We start from the raw sequence: 11,909 nt of genomic DNA on the forward strand, positions 1-11,909 counted from the left end.
CAATTACATTAAATATTTAAGGGGTAATTACCTTTTTTCTCTCATGAACTACCAAAAAATGCGCAATACCCCCATGAATTACCAACTCAACCAAAAAAGAGCATCAAACTATCAGCTTTACACATTTTGCCCCCTTCCGTCAGTTAGACCCATTAACATGGATAGGATATACCGATTTTGGACGTTAATTTTGAATAAAAGACAAAAACCCTCAATTGATAAAAAAAAATAATAAAAAAAAATTGGTTTATTAATTTGATTTAAATTTATTAATAAAAAATATTAAAACTAATATATATATATATATATATATATACTTTGAAAAAAAAAAAAAAAAAAAAAAAGAAGGAAAGAAAGAATAAGGGGTGGTTGTCGGAAGTGGTGGCAGCCACCCCCTTAGGTGGAGGGGGTGGCATGCGAGCCACCCTTAGAGGTGGGTCCGACAACCTCTGGGGTGGCTCACGGCCACCCTGCAACCTGGGGGGCCACGTGGCCACCCTAGGTTTCTCCAAGAGTGGTTGTGCAGCCACCCCGGCCTAAGGGGTGGCCGTGAGCCACCTCAGAGGTGGCCGGACCCACCTCTGGTGGTGGCTCGCAGGCCACCCCTCCGGCAACGCCCCTTCTCTTTTTGTTTGTTTTTTTTTTTTTAATATTTATTTTATTTAATTTAATTTTTTATTTAAGTTGAGGGCATTTAGGTCATTTTTAAATTGAGTGAGGGTATTTAAGTATTTTCACGAGTTAGGCTAACAGAAAGGGGCAAAACATGTAACTGTGGTAGTTGAATGCTCCTTTTTGGTCGAGTTGGTAGTTCATGGAGGCATCGTCCATTTTTTGGTAGTTCATGGGGGGAAAAGGTAATTACTCCAATATTTAACTAATTAAACAATGATTGAAAATATACATAATAGTAATACAAGTCATGACCTATATATGTTCCTTATTTTTCTCAGTACACCATGCCCCCAACAGATGCTCTACATTTGCGGTGTCATGTTGTGCGAGAAACTTTGCATCCACTCTTGCATGGATGCTTGATGGCGTATCACCTAGTTGAATTTCAAGCGCGTCTTTAAAAGTATGCTTCCATTGTCGGTGCTTATATCCCATATTCTGGAACATTTTATGTTGGTGACTTTTCCAGATCTACGGTTTTTGAAAGATAGAACGCCTCCTCCATAGTTTAACAATTAAGTTGATAAATTCACCAAAAACATAATTGGAAAAAAAATTACATCCACCCGGACGTGAATTTTAACATCTATTTTAAACATACTATCAACGTTGCCCGCATGTCCAACTTTATCGGCTTATCTACCTTCAACCATTCGTCCTGCATATGTACACAGTTCACGCTTCTTACTATTTTGCTAGTATGCCGCCTAAATCGGTTTGTGCTGCGTCCAACGGATTGTGTCACAGCATTGTATTCTAGTACAATCTTTTTTCCCACCGGGAGCACCCAATTCTTTCTCCGGTCCGAAATCACCTGGAAGTAGACGCTCCCATTCGGATTATAACCTAATCATAGAAAATGAAATATTTAAGTCATTAAAAAAATATGAAAAATGTATATTATTATTTAAAACTTCATATATATATATATATATATATATATATATATATATATATATATATATATATATATATATATATATATATATATATATAGATTTTTTGTTGTAAAAATATGTACTTACCAATCAACCGCATTTGGTCCGTCTACAAGGGCTGGGTCGCAGGGTCATCGGGTGCCGCATTGTGGACCCCTTCCTCCGGATGCACCCGCTAGCTCCCATCCGAGGGCGACATCTGGTTGTCGTCTGGGGGCAGCCTCTGGCTGTCGTTTGGGCATGGCATTTGGATGTCGTCCGGAGAAGACATCTGGGTGTCGTCCAGAAGCGACATCTAGCTGTCGTCGGCTGTAGGCATCTGGCTCCCTCTTGGAGGCGATAGCTGGACCCCTACAAGCTTCTGTGTCTCATTATCGGAGCCATATGGTGCGGGTTCAAACCAGGGGTATGGTTTGTATGGAATGGGTTCACAATGGTATGGAACGGGTTCAGTATAAGGGCCATTTCGATCCACGTGACCCTAGGAATTAAACCCCAATTGGGGCAACGTCGGCAGCATAGAAAACATCCAAGAATAACCAGTAAGGCTGCCCTGCCCGTGCTCGGCCTGGTACCCTGCCCCACCTGGGAGTACTGGTCTATAATCGTCATCTGCAACATCTAGCGCGCTATACTGTGACCCTTGCGACGTAAAAGGCACGAGCATGCGTGGGCCCCAAGTAACACAATGTTTACTCCTCGGTTCCATTGAAACTTGCGAAATACATTAGATACCCAAATATTTTAATTAATAAGCATAATTACCCAAATATATATTCATAAGGAAAATGCGAATTTGACAATGAGATTTATGCGAATTTGAAAACAAACTTAAAGGAAATTTAGGATATTGATCTTATCCAATCCTTAGCTAATGGAATGCTTAAAGTCTAAAGGGATTTTCCTAACATGCATGATATGAGCGCATAATTGGCGTCAACCATTACGACGACCTCGACATGAAAATACTTTCGTTAAGATGTAATCATAAAGTACCTAGTTTCACATCAAACACTTACCACATAAAGATTTAAACTATAATTGAAAAACGATTATACTATCAAAGGTGTGCGAGATTGATGCTCCCTAACTTATTACTATATAACACATCCTAATAAGCATACACAATACGTGAACACCCAAGTTAGGCCACAATGATAAGGTATCTTAGTTTCACACCGATCTATTCCATGTAAAGATTAAACTACAATGGAAAAACATTTTACACTACCAAAGGTATGCAATGACCGGTGCTCCCTAGCATACTCTATAAGATGACTCTAATAGGTAAACACACATCATGTCAAATAAAACCATTGCAAAAGACATCGTTCTATTTCAAAAACGTTGATTTTACTCATGAATCTATGAAAACTTATAGACAAGCAATATCCTTTTTTCATGAATAAATGGATTGGAATCTTGAAGACAAAACCTTTTAGCATGGGTTTTGCAATCCTCTAGCCTTTCACAATCATCAAACATCTCAAGAAAAACTCAAGAATATCAATAACACTTCATGGTTTTTGGAGAGGATTTTGATTAAACCCTAAGAAATAATTTAGCTATGCATAATTGAATATAATCTAAGCATGAAAATTAATGAAAATAGTAAAGGAACAAGAAGGAGATGAATAAAAAACAACTACATTAAAATTATGAAATTCGGATTACAAAAGAAAAATAAAACGTAAGCTAAAACATGAAGAACAAAGAAGTAAAAGACGAAGAAGTTGCTATCTGGATTTTGGCCCAGAAAACGTGCATCAAAGTAAACTAAAACACAAGAAATTAAAGTGATACACCTGAGAAAATTCGTAACCCCTAAAAGATGCATAATTAAACCCTAAACCCTCATCTTATATATATAGAGATTTAGATTTACAAAAGACTTATCAATGATCAATTCTAGCTGCACAAACAGAGCTAGTCGCCATCCATTTTTGTCCATAGAACTCAACTTTTAATTTGGATCGCACAAAGATTTGAAAATATCTGGACCTTCTGGAAGATGCGAAGTTGATCGATCGATTTTTATATGCTCTGAAAATCGATCAATCACATCTGGATCGATCGAAGTTGGGTCGACTGAAAGTCGATCGATCGAATTATTGACTATACAAATAATCGATCGATCGAAATGCCTTGGACGATTTTTCATCTTTTCAGGATCAACTTCAAATTCTGGAAATGACCAAATTGCCCTTGATGTTTTTTCAGGTCTAATTCATGTGTTTTGAACTAGATTTCAACTAGGACCTAAAAATAAGACATAACACAAAACTATAACAAAACGTTATATATACAACACAAACTAGGTCTAACAAATGCAAATTAAAGGGTCTTGAATCAAATAATTCAAGACTTATCACACATATGCCACTATTCTGAGTCCTCATTCCCACATCATGTGCAAGAATGCGAAATAGTTTGCGATTGACTACATACATTTTATACTTGACTACTATCTTCTTTGGCCCTCTACAATGCATAACCAACAACAAAACAAGATACCGCCTGCATGCTAAATCTCAAAGTTCCACATCTGAAAAAACAGTGGTAACCAAAATAGAATTGAGCATCAACAACAAAGGAAACCAACATCTAAACAGAAATAATCAAGAACATTGAATCAAAAAAAAAAAAAAAAAAATTCAAGAACACATATATACACGTACAGAACAAAAGAAAAAATAAGAAAAAAATTACAAAAAATAGAATTAATGCAAGGGGATAGAGAGTCGGCCGGTGGAGACTTACAGTGACGGTGGAGAACAAATTAATTTGTTCTTAAGCTTCAATTAGCCAGTGTACCTAAAATGGAAAGAAAAGAGAGAGATTTATAACTTCTAACATAGTTTTTAGGTTATCTATGTACCTAAACATTTGGTCATATTTATTTCTTTTTATATAATTTGTTGTGGGACGTACTCTTGAGGCAAGCATTGACTTAATTTGGCTCACCAATTGTTAAATTTTTTTTATTGGTCGTCGATCTTGTTTAATTTTAAATTGTTGATTAACAATGTTGGAAAATTAATTTTTTTTTTTTCCTCAAAAACACCAAAATTCATCTACAAACATGTCTCCTTACAAAATATCTTTAATATTCTCCCATGAATAATTAAAAAAAAAAAAAAAAAACCATAACAGAAACATAAACACACAAAAAAAAAAAAAAAAAAAAAGCAGAAAAAAGAAAAAGAAAAACTACAATCCGAATTGTCCACCCATAAATAGACACCAATATATATATATATATATACACACAACATTTTTCTAATCTCCTCTCAACATATATACTAAATAATCAACAACATTGAAACAAAAAAAAATAATAATAAATAAATAAATAAATCAAGAAGACATATATACACGTATAGAACAAAGAAAAATAAGAAAAAATTACAAAAAACAGTACAAATTTAAACATCAACACCCAAATTTATCAAGAACATTGAACCAGAAAAAAAAAAAAAAAATTGAAGAACACACACACACACGCGTGCAGAACAAAAAAAAAATTTACAAAAAAACAAATAAATTTAAGGGAATAGAGAGTCTACCTGTGGAGAACAGTTTGCCTTGTTCTTAAGCTTCAATCAGCCGGTGTACCTATAATAGGAGGAAAGAACAGTTCTTACACTTATACATGCAAGCTCCAACGACCGAGAGAGAGATGGAACTGAGAGAGAGTGAGAGAGTGAGAGGTGGTGTATTATCGGTGGTGGCGCCGTACTGGAGGTCTCGGCGTAGGGGGTTGCCGGACGGTGGGCACTTTGGGGTTAGAGAGAGAGAGAGAGAGAGAAAGAGAATATGAGTGAGAGTGAGAGGTTGAGAGAGAGGGACGATTGGTGAGATTTTTTGTAGGAGGGAACGTCGGACCTGCGGTGGTGGGTTGGTTGACGATGGCTGTGTGTGTGTGTGTGTGTGTGAGAGAGAGAGAGAGAGAGAGAGAGAGAGAGATGAGGCTTCTTCGAGAAGTCTCTTAAGAATATTTTTTTTAATTAAATTTTAAATTTTTTTCCCTAGGTGGCGCAGAGATGTCCAGCGTGCGGCAGACTTTTGCCAATTTTCTAGACGTGGCATCCTGCCATATCATGAAATAGCCACCTGGCACACTGCCACGTGGCGAAAATTGCGACGCGCATAAAGCATGGACGTCGCCATTCAGCTACACGGCAAGAAGACACGTTGCTATACTGCCACGTGTTCATTAGCCACGTCAGTAATTAATATTATATAAAATACAACCTTGATTATAATATACTATGAATATTATATGTATATTACACAAATATAAACCATAATCCTACGTATACTATATATAGCACTCAATTTAGGGTTAGGGTATATAAATAGTATATATACATTATGTTTATAGTATTAATTAAAAGTTGTCATATTTTTTTAAACTATATATTTTATATATGTGTAGTACACAAATGCAAACCTAACCACGGACGGAGTCAGCTTTTAGACTTTGGGGGGCCAAATTGAAAAAAAAATTGAGTGGGGCAAAACTAAAAAAATAAAAAAAAATTAGGGGTAAAACTTAATTTTTTTTTTTTAGCATTTTTTTTTATAGATTTTTTTAGATTTTTTTTTTGGAAAAGCTTGGGGCTTGGGGGGGGGGGGGGGGGGGGGGGCGCATGGACCCCTCAAGCCTTCACCTAGCTACGCCCCTACCTAACCCTACATATATATACTATATATAGTACTAAACTAGGGTTATGGTTCAATAAATATAATATTCTCAAAAAAGTATATATTATTAATTAAAAGTTGTATTATTTTATAAAGTATATATTTTATATATGTGTAGTACAAAAATATTAACCATAACCCTACGTATATATACTTTATACAGCACTAAACTAGGGTTTGAGATCAATAAATAGAATATACCCAAAAAAGTATATAGTAGAAATTAAAAGTTGTATTATTTTTTAAACTATATATTTTATAAGTGCAGTATAGTATACAAATGTAAACCCTAACCCTACGTATACTATATATTGCGCTAAACTGGCTAGGGTTAGGTTCAATAAATAGACTATACCCAAATATGTATATAGTATTAATTAAAAGTTGTTTTATTTTTTAAAGTATATATTTTATATGTGTAGTACACAAATGTAAATCATAACCTTACGTATATAAACTATATATAGCATTAAACTAGGGTTAGGGTTCAATAATTAAATAGAATATACCCAAAAAATGTATATAGTATTAAGTAAAAGTTGCATTTATTTTTTAAAGTATATACATTATAAGTAATAAGCTATATGTAAACCCTAACCCCACGTATATATATTATATATAACACTAAACTAGGGTTAGGGTTCAATAAATAGTATATATACATTATGTATATAGTGTTATTAAAAAGTGTATTTATTTTTTAGAGTATATACATTTTGATTATATTGCACAAATGTAAACCATAATCTTACATATACTATATATAGCACAAATCTAGTATTAGGATATATAAATATTATGCATATAGTAATACATTGAAAGTTGTTTTATTTTTTAAAGTATATATTTATGTGTAGTACGTACACAAATGTAAACTCTAACCCTACGTATATATACTATATATAGCACTAAATTAGGGTTAGGGTTCAATAAATAGTATACATACATTATGTATATAGTGTTAATTAAAAGGTGTATTTATTTTTTAGAGTATATACATTTTGAATATATTGCTCAAATGTAAACCCGGCCTAACCCCACGTATACTATATATAGCACAAATTCAGGGTTAGAATTCAATAAATAGTATATATACATTATGTATATAGTGTTAATTGGAAGATGTATTTATTTTTTAAAGTATATACATTTTGAGTATATTGCTCAAATGTAAACCTTAACCCTACGTGTGTTATATATATAACAAATATAGTATTAGAGTATATAAATATTAGGGATAAATATATTTTAGCCCCCAGACTACCACCCTTTCTCCGGATGGCCTCCCAAACTAACAATACTTAGATTCTGGCCTTCCAAACTACCACTTTCTGATTTTTTAGCGCCTCCTACACTTTGAAATTTTCACAGTTAAGGGAGGGGTATTTTCGAGTTTTTGGCTAATTTCTGTTAGAATTGACGGCATAAATAGACGGATGGGGCCAAAAAAAATTCAAAAGTGGTAGTTTGGGGGGCCAGAATCTAAGCATTGATAGTTTGGGGGGTCATTCGGAGAAAGGGCGGTGGTTTGGGGGGCTAAAATATATTTAACCCTAAATATTATGTACATAGTAATACATTGAAAGTTGTATTATTTTTTAAAGTATATATTTTATATGTGTAGTACACAAATGTAAACCCTAACCCTATGTATATATAATATATATAGAACTAAACTAGAGTTAGGGTTCAATAAATAGTATACATACATTATGTATATAGTGTTAATTAAAAGGTGTATTCAATTTTTTAAGTGTATACATTATATGTATATTGCTCAAATGTAAACTCTAACCCTACGTATACTATATATAAGACTAAACTAGGGTTAGGGTTCAATACTTCAATATATAGAATATACATATAAATGTATATAGTATTAATTAAAAGTTGTATTTATTTTTTAAGTTTTATATTTTATATGTATAATACACAAATGTAAACATGTGTCACATTATGTATATATTGTGTCACAATCTCATGTGATCTATCAATTTGGGAAATGTGTGATTACAATCTCATGGGATTGTAACACATCATTTGGAAAAAAAATTGAGAAGTCTAGCATTTTTTATATTTTTAATATGTTTTACATATTATCTAAATAATTATATATATATATATATATATATATATATATATATATATATATATATATATATATATATATATGCCAATGTGTTCAATGTAGAACGTCACCCTACGACGCTGTAGAAAATATAACATGTCTCCATGTGGGGACGTGTCCACTTAACCACGTCCGGAAATGCAGACGTGGAACAAGGTTCACGTCGCTAAAAAATTTCCTAATGTGGCCTTCATTTCCACATGGCAATTCAGCAACGTGGCACGGACCCAGTTACTGTAGCAACCTCGTGAATTGCTTATAACAAGCACAAATCTATCCTAAAAGGCATTATCAAAGGAAGAGCCCATCTTTTCAAATGAATGGTATAAATTGTTTTTTTGCTCAATCACGTTACGGGTACGTAACTAACCAAAGGAATCAAATTAATCTTTTTTGGGATTTAATTTATTGTAACGTCTCTATCGAAAAACAGAGAAACACACGGAGTATGACAATAATGAATTGTGGTCCAGTCTACGACATGTCTCGATCGCGACCTTTATGTTCATCTTCATCCAAGACCAACATCATTCTTCATGAATCCTTTGATGCTCGATCGATCGAGGGAGCAACGTACAAGATGCCTCGGTATGTTAAAATTATTTTTTTAAAAAAATAAAAATTATCAACAAATAATTCAGACACAAAACATTTTTGAACGTACTTACGTACAAAATTTAATTACTTTCATCTTTATTATACATCAAAATTTCAAACCGAAAATAAAAAACGCTCTTCAAAACATTTTAACAAACAAAAGTCCTTACGCAATTATCACGTTCAACACGGGTGAAGAAACTATATATGCACGTTCCCTCTTCTTTTTTTCTTCCACCCCTTTCTTTTTCCTTTCTCTTGATACAGCCAAAGATGCATTAAATGAGAGAAAGAGATTGATGGTGTTAGGGAATATTTGTCCCCTATCAATGTGGGGCCAGATTTGCCTTTATAATGGAATCCCGGATTTCGGACTTCGGTTTGGTCTTTAGATCTTGAGCCTCGATCATGAGCAGCCTTTAGTATTTATTAGGCCAGTCAAATCAAGTCAGAGAAGATATAAAACGTCTACATGGAGCGCTTGACAGGGGTAAAAGAGACATATAGCACATAGGGGTATAAAAAGGGAGTATAAAAATTATTAAAGGGGAATTTTTCATTATTCTCTGAGATCTCTCTGTCTCCCCTCTTCACATAAATACTGGACTGACTTGATCGTCGGAGGAGGCTCCGCCGGCCAACCCCCAGCGGGTCTTTCCTGTTTTGCAGGCCAGCATGAGGAAGAAAGGACGTCTCTGATCATGCCATGTCACCGGTTCAAAAATATCATCAACAGATGGCATTTTAAAACTGTCAGTGTCTTTCGTTTTAAGAAAAAAAAGAAGCATATATATATATATATATATATATATATATATATATATATATATATATATATATATATATATATATATATATATATATTAATTTGATATACAAAACTTTAACAAGATAAATTGAGGAGTGGGGAATTCATGTTTGGGTTAATTTGAGTTTTCATGTTGTTTTGTCTTAGCTGAGTTGCTTTCAGGTGTTTTGTTGTATCCTTGTTGATGGGAGTGCATCCAGTTTACTGGAAAAAAAAGAAAAAAAGAAAAAAAAACAGTTTGGGGTGCATTTTCAGTTGTAATAAGACTTGTTAAGATCATTGAAGATGTTAGTTAATTGCACACACACCAAGCTTTTGAACGACAATGCATGCAAGGTAAGAAACAAAGAAAGCTTAATTAAAGTGACCGGCCCATTGGTGGTTCAGCAGAGAAAGCAAAAGTGTTTGGCAAGAATAAAGTGAGCGTATCTCTCAATGATCTACTCCAAATATTGAAAAAAAATTAGAATATTATTATGTCTAAACTTTTAGAGACTGATAATTTTATTGCCCTAATATTATTGGTCCAATTGAAGATATTGTTTTACACACTCGAAACATGCACCCACACACACATATGTATATGAAGTACTGATCATGATACTGAAATATTGCCTATCATTAATTATATAGTAACAAACTATATATCACGGTCACCTTCTCTTTGAGATGAATATATACCATTAATCCATTCAAAGACGTACGCTATCCTTCTTACCATCGAAAACCTACAAAACAATGATAAACTAATTCGATCCATTCATTCCTCAACAAGAAGCTGACAAAAATCTTGAATTCTTCATGTGGACCACCAAGCAAGAAATTACGGAGGAAGAAAGCCACTCCATGGACCATCAATCAAAGCTCGATCACTTCTCACACGGAAAGGTCTATCTTGAGCATGTTTATTTACACTTTTCAAAACCGTGTTTTTGGGCAATCTTGGCAACTGACGCGTATCAAATTTGCTTCGCGAAAACGTGTGCGGTTTAACTTTTATAGTTGTGCATTTTTGAAAACAGTAATGCTAATTTTTTTTCCCCCTCATAATTATCTCATATTGTAGTTGCAGTTTCCAACCAACCATTCGATAAGTCCGTGTTAAAAATAAAAACAAAAAATTCAAGTCTTGGTTGGGGTTAATAATATGAATGATTGATTTAATAATAGGAACAAAGTCAAGAAGCTAAAAGATAAAAATAAAAACTTCGAAAGTCATTAATTAATTTGAACAATAAAACGACACTAAGTTAGCGTCGTTTTTAGTATTCAAATGATATTACACTGTTACTGTTGTTTGAGCTCAAATGGTGCTATATATCTTGGATTAATCTTGACTATATATGTTTAGCACTGTTAAGCAAAAGACACTATTCAAAAAACGCTAATTAAATAGTGTCATTTTTTGAGCCATAAACGATACCATTCAAGCAAAATTAAGCCTCCCCCTTTTTTGTAGTGTAAGTAATATTTCTTTTTTGTTTTATTTCCTTATGTTTTAAAAAACTGTTTTCAATATTACTTTCAAATACTTTTCAAGTATTTTTTTCTTTCTTTCAAAAACATTTTTCAAACACAATTATCCGAAGTTTTTGCTTATGACAAAAAATAGAAAAATTATATGAGAAATATAAGTAATATCCCTTTCTTCCCCTAGCCGAATAGCCTGAATTTATTGAAAAAAAAAGTCATTTTTACAGCTAGATTATTATCTCTCTTAGTTAATTATTTCAATCGGAGCACTAAACATTCATGTTCATGCCTGATGGCCGGTTACGTTGTTTGGCAGAACGTCGGAATATTCAAGGAAAGGGAAAAACGAAAACGGGTTAGCTTCAAATTGTTGGTATTCTTTAAGTCGAACCCATTTGGGAGTGGGAAGAATCCAATACCTTTCCTTGTATAATTGCATGCTCAGGAGAAAAATAAAAAAAATAAAAAAAATAAAACCATGCCATTATAAAAGGGTGTGCTCAGCACAGCAGTCAGTACAGAAGCACTACACATTCTTTCTCGCCTAGCTCCCTCTCTCTCTCTCTCTCTCTCTCTCTCCAAA

This window comes from Alnus glutinosa, chromosome 6, assembly GCF_958979055.1.
Source record: "Alnus glutinosa chromosome 6, dhAlnGlut1.1, whole genome shotgun sequence".
In the NCBI taxonomy this organism is placed as follows: Eukaryota; Viridiplantae; Streptophyta; class Magnoliopsida; order Fagales; family Betulaceae; genus Alnus; species Alnus glutinosa.